Source organism: Schistocerca americana, chromosome 8 (assembly GCF_021461395.2).
Source record: "Schistocerca americana isolate TAMUIC-IGC-003095 chromosome 8, iqSchAmer2.1, whole genome shotgun sequence".
Taxonomy (NCBI): domain Eukaryota; kingdom Metazoa; phylum Arthropoda; class Insecta; order Orthoptera; family Acrididae; genus Schistocerca; species Schistocerca americana.
The window spans coordinates 451,212,690-451,217,959 of record NC_060126.1 but is presented as its reverse complement, the minus strand read 5'-3'; the positions used below and the strand labels follow the sequence as shown (position 1 = coordinate 451,217,959).

Sequence of the window (5,270 nt, the reverse complement as noted above, 5' to 3'; positions counted from 1 at the left end):
GTCCTTAGGTTAGTTAGGTTTAAGTAGTTCTAAGTTCTAGGGGACTGATGACCATAGATGTTAATTCCCATAGTGCACAGAACCATTTTAAGCCAAATCTGTTCTAACCGCGTCGACCCTGCGATCGCTGCGGGACTATGGCGTAAGCGAAAGAAAGAAATAAGTGACAATAGGAAAACCCTTTCTGTCATGGTTAACCACTCACCTTACAGTAATTTCAACGGCCTTGCCGCTGTGGATACACCGGTTCCCGTCAGATCACCGAAGTTAAGTGCTGTCGGGCGTGGCCGGCACTTGGATGGGTGACCATCCGGGCCGCCATGCGCTGTTGCAATTTTTCGGGGTGCACTCAGGCTCGTGATGCCAATTGAGGAGCTACTCGACCGAATAGTTAGCGGCTCCGGTCAGCGACAACCATCATAACGACCGGGAGAGCGGTGTGCTGACCACACGCCCCTCCTATCCGCTTCCTCAGCTGAGGATGACACGGCGGTCGGATGGGACACTTGTGGACTGAAGACGGAGTGCTTTTTTAATAGTAATTAAATCCCTCTCTCTAATAAAAATTGTACGAGGGGCGCTCAACAGGTAAAGCATCCCATTTTTTTTCTCAGCCAGTTTCGGTTGAAAAAAAAAAAAATGCGAAATTTGTTGTTGGACATCGTGGAATATTCCCACTGCAGCGACTATAGTTTCATAAAGTTACAATAGGAGACGGCGCTATGTGTAGTCTTCAAAATGGCGTCCGTACCGGAAGTGCGTTCCAAGGAGAGAGCTGTTATTGAGTCTCTCTTTCGGCGGAAAACCAGAACATAGCATATATTCCTTGGCGATTGTAGAATGTCTATCGAGACCTGGCAGAGAACAAAAGCAGGTGAGTCGGTGGGCGAGACGTCTGTCATCATCGCAGCAAGGACGCGCAAACCTGTCTGTTCTCCCGCGTGCAGGCCGGCCGCACACAACACCAGGAAACTGAAGAAACGACTTCAGCGTGTTCGCAGCCACAAAAATGCATACGAACTTCTCCTTCTCCACGATAACGCAGGGCCTCACACAAGTCTGCGCACCCGAGAGGAGCTCACGAAACTTCATTGACTGTCTGTACTCATCCGGCCTGCAGCCCGGGTCTCGCAGCTTGCGACACACATCTGTTTGGCCCACCAAAGGATGCACTCCGCGGAAATCAGTACGAGTATGACGCGCAGGGTATTCATGCAGCAGGACGCCGACCAGTAGAGTGGTACCTTGCGGGCGTACAGGTCCTTCCAGTAAGGTGGCGTAAGGCTGTCATATTGAAAGACGATTATGCTGAAAAATAGACTTTTGTAGCCAAAAGAGTTGAGATTAATATGGCGTATTGGAATTCTGAATAAAATCAATCTGCGTTCCGGGAAAAAAAACGTGATGCATGACTTTGTGAACGGCCCTGTTATCTCCTTTTTTTCTTCTTTTTTCGGACGGTGTCGGATTTATGTGGTTACAGTCACTGGATCGGGGGGAGGAGTTTTCTTTTAGGATAACAGTCGAACTAATGGACGTACTCAACCGAAATCTCAGATGAAAGTATTCAGCATCTTTGGAAGCAGTTAATTACGAACATTTTGTAACACAGGTGTCACATTTTATCTTTTTAGACTGTTGTTGTTGTTGTTGTGGTCTTCAGTCCTGAGACTGGTTTGATGCAGCTCTCCATGCTACTCTATCCTGTGCAAGCTTCCTCATCTCCCAGTACCTACTGCAGCCTACATCCTTCTGAATCTGCTTAGTGTATTCATCTCTTGGTCTCCCTCTACGATTTTTACCCTCCACGCTGCCCTCCAATACTAAATTGGTGATCCCTCGATGTCTCAGAACATCTCCTACGAACCGATCTCTTCTTCTAGTCAAGTTTTGCCACAAGCTCCTCTTCTCCCCAGTTCTATTTAATACCTCCTCATTAGTTATGTGATCTACCCATCCAATCTTCAGCATTATTCTGTAACACCACATTTCAAATGCTTCTATTCTCTTCTTGTCTAAACTATTTATCGTCCACGTTTCACTTCCATACGTGGCTACACTCCATACAAATACTTTCAGAAACGACTTCCTGACATTTAAATCTATACTCGATGTTAACAAGTTTTTCGTCTTCAGAAACACTTTCCTTGCCATTGCCAGTCTACATTTTATATCCTCTCTACTTCGACCATCATCAGTTATTTTGCTCCCCAAATAGCAAAACTCCATTACTACTTTAAGTGTCTCATTTCCTAATCTCATTCCCTCAGCATCACCCGACTTAATTCGACTACATTCCATTATCCTCGTTTTGCTTTTGTTGATGTTCATCTTACACCCTCCTTTCAAGACACTGTCCATTCCGTTCAGCTGCTCTTCCAGGTCCTTTCTGTCTCTGACAGAATTACAATGTATTCGGCGAACCTCAAGGTTTTTATTTCTTCTCCATGGATTTTAATACCTACTCCGAACTTTTCTTTTGTTTCCTTTATTGCTTGCTCAATATACAGATTGAATAACATCGGGGATAGGCTACATCCCTGTCTCACTCCCTTCCCAATCACTGCTTCCCTTTCATATCCCTCGACTCTTATAACTGCCATCTGCTTTCTGTACGATTTGTAAATAGCCTTTCACTCCCCGTATTTTACCCCTGCCACCTTCAGAATTTGAAAGAGAGTATTCCAGTCAATATTGTCAAAAGGTTTCTCTAAGTCTACAAATGCTAGAAACGTAGGTTTGCCTTTCCTTAATCTCTCTTCTAAGATAGGTCATAGGGTCATTATTGCCTCACGTGTTCCAACATTTCTACGAAATCTAAACTGATCTTCCCCGAGTTCGGCTTCTATCAGTTTTTCCATTCGTCTGTAAGGAATTCGCGTCAGTATTTTGCAGCTGTGACTTATTAAACTGATAGTTCGGTAATTTTCACATCTGTCAACACCTGCTTTCTTTGGGATTGGAATTATTATATTCTTCATGAAGTCTGAGGGAATTTCGCCTGTCTCATACATCTTGCTCACCAGATGGTAGAGTTTTGTCAGGACTGGCGAATATAAACTCTTAAACCGATCTTATATAAAATATCGCTAATAAAGATTGTTTAAATTATAAAAAACTAAAAATACACATTTTTCATCCTTGTGTGTTTTACGCTTTACAGATATTGCTAATGGAACATGCACCTTTGTTTAAACATTTACTGCGGCCGAAGATCGAACGCAGGCTGTTCACAGGGTAGGCAAGCAAGCAAGCACAGAGCCACGCGACTCTTGGACAAGAGTACCTTACTTTCAGGTATTAAAGACGCTCGGAAAACTTTCGATTTTCTTGAGGCATTTTGAATGTTGTGTATTACGCTTTGGTCGACTGATACTTGAGTTATGAACTTCATGCACGTAAATATAAAAGAAGAAAAATAGAAAAATCCTATCGCCGTGTGGTCTGCTTGTGAGAGGAGAATCTTCATGGGCAAAGATTTCCACCTTTGATACTGCCTGGTGTCAGATGTCGGTTCCTCCGGTGTCCCAGTAGTGATGTCTGCTTTGGAGGATTTACGTCTGTGTTTCTGCAACTCGGCGTCTCGAGAAGACGTGTCCGAGACCAGTACTCCTCCTGCGGCTAAACCTGATTTATGTCCGGAGCTGGGTACTGGTAGCGGTCGGAGTCGGGAGCCTGGCTGCGCCGGAGCCGGCCGGCCGGCCGTCCTTTGTGTCAGCAGCTTTGTCGCGCGCGCTCATAAATACGGCCCGTGGGAGCTCCGCCAGCTGATCGCCGTTGATTTCCATATTCTTTCTGGACGCCAGCAGGCGGAACACAGGGCTGCAGCCTCCGCCATTGTCATTCTGATCGCGCAGCAATATCCCCGATCCGTATGCATCCTGCATACCTTATCAGCTTGTGTTTCGGCAGGCCGGAATCTCGAGGGCGATACGGTACAGCTGCTACCCGGTCAGCACCTGTGTTCTCCGCCGCCCTCTCGATTCGCCGTGCTTAACCCGTTTTCCCACGTCCTTGGGAAAAGTTACACACACTTCGCTTCGTGGGTCCGCGATTTGTAGAACCTCAAAGTAACGACTATAGTCTGGATATGCTAGGAATGGGCAGAATGGCGGTGACAGTATTGTTTTCCGACAGTGGCGCGTGCTGTTGAACGATTACCAGTACTGCTGTGGTATGAGTTCGCAGAAAAAGTTATTCGTGCAATGACCGTATTTCATTTTAAATGAGTTACGGCAGCAACATTTGTTTCATCTTCATCTACATCTACATCTACATCCATACTCCGCAAGCCACCTGACGCTGTGTGATGGAGGGTACTTTGTGTACCTCTAATCGGTTCTCCCTTCTATTCCAGTCTCGTATTGTTCCTGGAAAATAAGATTACCTCAGTGTGGGCTCTAATCTCTCTGACTTTATCCTCATGGTCTCTTCGCGATATATACGTAGGAGGGAGCAATATATTGCTTGACTCCTCGGTGAAGGTATGTTCTCGAAACTTCAACAAAAGCCCATACCGAGCTACTGAGCGTCTCTCCTGCAAAGTCTTCCACTGGAGTTTATGTATCATCTCCGTAACGTTTTCGCGATTACTAAATGATCCTGTAACGAAGCGCGCTGCTCTCCGTTGGATCTTCTCTATCTCTTCTATCAACCCTATCTGGTACGGATCCCACACCGGTGAGCAGTATTCGATCAGTGGGCGAACAAGCGTACTGTAACCTACTTCCTTTGTTTGCGGATTGCATTTCCTTAGGATTCTACCAATGAATCTCAGTCTGGCATCTGCTTTACCGACGATCAACTTTATACGATCATTCCATTTTAAATCTCTCCTAATGCCTACTCCCAGATAATTTATGGAATTAACTGTTTCCAGTTGCTGACCTGCTATATTGTAGCTAAATGATAAGGGATCTTTCTTTCTGTGTATTCGCAGCACATTACACTTGTCTACATTGAGATTCAATTGCCATTCCGTGCACCATGCGTCAATTCGTTGTAGATCCTCCTCAATTTCAGTACAATTTTCCATTGTTACAACCTCTCGATATACCACAGCATCATCCGCAAAAAGCCTCAGTGAACTTCCAATGTTACCCACAAGGTCATTTATGTATATTGTGAATAGCAACGGTCCTACGACACTCTCCTGCGGCACACCTGAAATCACTCTTACTTGGGAAGACTTCTCTCCATTGAGAATGACATGCTGCGTTGCTGCGAAATGTCAACAAGTAACGATGCGTTTGCATCGCTGAGTGAGTATA

General features: G+C 45.3%; 1 pseudogene; it reads left to right on the top strand.

The window, feature by feature from the left end:
- Positions 1–216: 216 nt before the first annotated feature.
- On the top strand, positions 217–334 carry LOC124546140 (annotated as a pseudogene).
- The last annotated feature ends 4,936 nt before the right edge of the window (positions 335–5,270 follow it).